The sequence below is a fragment of the Salvelinus sp. IW2-2015 genome, unplaced genomic scaffold, assembly GCF_002910315.2.
Source record: "Salvelinus sp. IW2-2015 unplaced genomic scaffold, ASM291031v2 Un_scaffold6044, whole genome shotgun sequence".
NCBI classification, from domain to species: domain Eukaryota; kingdom Metazoa; phylum Chordata; class Actinopteri; order Salmoniformes; family Salmonidae; genus Salvelinus; species Salvelinus sp. IW2-2015.
Window position 1 is genome coordinate 18,398 of NW_019947308.1, and position 3,603 is coordinate 22,000.

At 44.4% G+C, this 3,603-nt stretch overlaps 1 long non-coding RNA gene across 3 annotated transcripts; it reads left to right on the forward strand.

The window, feature by feature from the left end:
- The first annotated feature begins 2,557 nt into the window (after window positions 1-2,557).
- LOC139026845 (uncharacterized) lies at window positions 2,558-3,336 on the forward strand. Of its 3 annotated transcripts, none has more exons than XR_011478789.1 (5): window positions 2,558-2,605; window positions 2,825-2,906; window positions 3,013-3,060; window positions 3,202-3,243; window positions 3,282-3,336. It is a non-coding gene; the product is annotated as an uncharacterized lncRNA (long non-coding RNA). The 3 variants fall into 3 exon arrangements; XR_011478788.1 differs by lacking the exon at window positions 2,825-2,906 and adding an exon at window positions 2,680-2,751 and having other exon boundaries at window positions 2,570-2,636; XR_011478787.1 differs by having other exon boundaries at window positions 2,582-2,665; window positions 2,770-2,906.
- Window positions 3,337-3,603: the final 267 nt, after the last annotated feature.

Here is a 3,603-nt window from a genome sequence, read left to right on the forward strand (position 1 = left end):
TTTGGGAACCATCACAGGCTAGGATGTAAAGAATGCTTCTCTGTGACATCACAGGCTAGGATGTAAAGAATGCTTCTCTGTGACATCACAGGCTAGGATGTAAAGAATGCTTCTCTGTGACATCACAGGCTAGGATGTAAAGAATGCTTCTCTGCTGACATCACAGGCTAGGATGTAAAGAATGCTTTCTCTTGGTGACATCACAGGCTAGGATGTAAAGAATGCTTCTCCTGTGACATCACAGGCGTAGGGATGTAAAGAATGCTTCTCTGTGACATCACAGGCTAGGAAGTTAAGAGATGCTTCTCTGTGACATCACGGCTAGGGATGTAAAGAATGCTTCTCTGTGACATCTACAGGCAGGATGTACACAGAATGCTTCTCTGTGACATCACAGGCTAGGATGTAAAGAAAAAACATATTTAAAAAACTAAACCTACTTCGATGTGTTGGAACGGATGTGGGTGGGGGCCAGGTCTACATAAGGGTGCAACTTTTTTTTAAATCCCAAAAGCTCTGACGAAGGCCCGTGTGGCCGATACGTAAACTTATTAAATATCAGTGATACTATCAAGAGCAGTGTGCGGTTCCTTTTCCTTCATCTTGTTTCAACTTGTTGCACCTGCACCTGCAAAAAGATTGCTCAGTATGTGCGAGTGTGCATTTCAATCAACAGGTGTGCCTCTCTTAATAGAGAGCAGATATTGGAACTCACCGGTGAAAAAGGTTAACAGGTTTCTATATTGTTTGCTTTGGTAATATATGCGGTAACATATTTTTCAATAGAAATCGTTACCTACCTTAACCTCCTTAAAGACCACCACTCCCAAAGAGCTGCAATCAGACCAGGACCCTACACACAGAGACCACACTTAACATAGTACTGCCGTAGTATCCAATATAGTACTGCCATAGTAAAGATACTACCGTAGTACTGCTGTTAACTGATTTGCCGAGTTAAACTAAAACAATATTAATAGGTGCCGCTGTAGTATCGACGCATGGTGCCGCTGTAGTTATCGCCCCGCTGTAGTATCGGACGCGCATGGTGCCCGCTGCTTCAGTGTAGTATCGACACATGGTGCCCGCTGTAGTATCGACCGCATGGTGCCCGCTGTAGTATCGACAGCATGGTGCCCGCTGTAGTATCGACAGCATGCGTGCCCTGTAGTATCGACCCGCTGTAGTATCGACGGCATGGTGCCCGCTGTAGTATCGACCCGCTGTAGTATCGACGGCAATAGGCTCCCCTGGTAGTATCGACAACATGGTGCCCGCTGTAGTATCGACCCGCTATGCAGTATCGACCCGCTGTGTAGTATCGACCCGTGTGAGTATGACAGCATGGTGCACGCTTGTAGTATCGGACCCGAAGACAGGCATGGTCCGCGCGTGTAGTATCGACAGCATGTGCGCCGCTGGGTGTGTAGTATCGACAGCATGGTGCCGCTGTAGTATCGACAGCATTGCGTGCCCGCTGTAGAGGACAGCATGGTGCCCGCTGTAGATAGTCGACAGCATGTGACACGCGTGGTAGTATCAACATGAGTGCCCGCTGTAGTAATAACACTAGTACCGCTGGTAGTATCAATATAGTACTGCTGTAGTATTACATTCAGTCCCATGTGGTAGTAACACTAGTGGTGCCTGTAGTATTAATATTAGTACTGCGCTGTAGTATTAATTAGTAGTTTACCGCCTGTAGTAGTTCAATATCATGCTGTAATAAGTAATGCTATAGTACTGCTGTATATTAATAAGTGAGCTGCTAGTAGGTTAATATAGTGCCGTCTAGTATCTAAACTAATAGTTACTGCATAATATTAATATAGTACTGCTGTAGTATTAATATATAGTACTTGCTGTAGTATTAATATAGTACCGCTACTTGTAGATTAATATAGTACGCTGTAGTATAATATCAGTACGCTGTAATTATTCAAATATCCAGTACGGCTGTAGTATTTACTAGTACACTTGTTATAATATAGTGGTGCTGTACGTATTAACTATAGTGCGCTTGGCTGTAGTATTAATATAGTACTGTTGTAGTATCAATAGTACTGCTGTGTGATTAATACTGTGTCGGTATTATAACACAGTACTGCTGTGTGGTATTAAACAGTACTGCTGTGGTATTAACACATACGCTGTGGTTTCACAGTACTCTGTCGGTATTAAATAGTACTGCTGCTAGTATTATTATATACTGCTGTCCGGTTTTAATACTCGACCGTGTATTTATGGGGGAAACTGACCACAGCACTCAGGTAGGTGTTGGCCAGAAACCAGCCAGCACGGTAGCAAACCCACATCACCCCAGAGAAAAGCCTGGACAAATACACACCCCTTGCAAAGTAAATAACCCTACAATCTAAACAGGCAGTATAGCTCTAGTCTGGGAGTGTTGCGTGTTGTACCAGGTAAGTATAACTCTAGGATAAACTCTAGTGTTTGTACCAGGTAGTATAACTCTAGGTGTGTGTACCACGGTAGTATAACTCTAGCGATAGACTCTAGGTGTGTGTACCACGGTAGTATAATCTCTACGGTGTGCTGTACCAGGTAGTACTGCTCTAGGGTAGACTCTAGGTGTGTGTACCAGGTAGTTATAACTCTCTAGGTGTGTGTACCAGGTAGTATAACTCTCTAGGGTAGACTCTAGGTGTGTGTATCCAGGTAGTATAACTCTCTAGGTGTGTGTACCAGGTAGTAGAACTCTCTAGGATAGACTCTAGGTGTGTGTACCAGGTAGTATAAACTCTCTAGGTGTGTGTACCAGGTAGTATTGCTCCAAGGATAGACTCTAGGTGTGCTGTACCAGGTAGTATTGCTCAAGGATATAGACTCTAGGTGTGTGTACCAGGTAGTATTGCTCTAGGGTAGACTCTGGGTGTGTACCACCGGTTAAAGTATAACTCTCTAGGTATGTGTACCAGGTAGTATTGCTCTAGGGTAGACTCTGGGTGTGCTGTACCAGGTAGTATACTCTTCTAGGTGCTGGTGTACCAGGTAGTATAACTCTCTAGGTGTGTGTACCCAGGTAGTATAACTCTCTAGGTATAGTGTAACCAGTAGATTGCCTCCTAGCGGTAGACTCCTAGGTGTGTGTACCAGCGTAGCTATAACTCTCTAGGTGTGCTGTACCAGGTAGCTTATATCACTCTCTAGTGGGCTGTTACCACGTAGGTATAACTCTAGGGTAGACTCTAGGTGTGTGTACCAGGTAGTATAATCTCATGGGTAGACTCTAAGGTAGTGTAGGTACCTATAAGCTCTAGGTGTGTGTACCAGGTAGTATTGCTCTAGGTAGACTCTAGGTGTGTTCTTCATGGCCAGCGCGCAATAGATCAGGAAGTAGATCAGTACTGCGTCCAGGAATATCCCCTGAACTGGGCAAACACATAGTCCAGATCTATACACACACACACACCACACACACACACACAGCAGGAAAGAAAATATCAGCCTCTGCTGCGAGATGTAGAGATCAATCCGTATCTCTGCGCATTACGGTGCACCGATAGAGATGTATAGAGATCACATCGTATCTCTGCCATTATGGTGGCAACCATAGAGATGTTATAGCAGATCACATCGTTT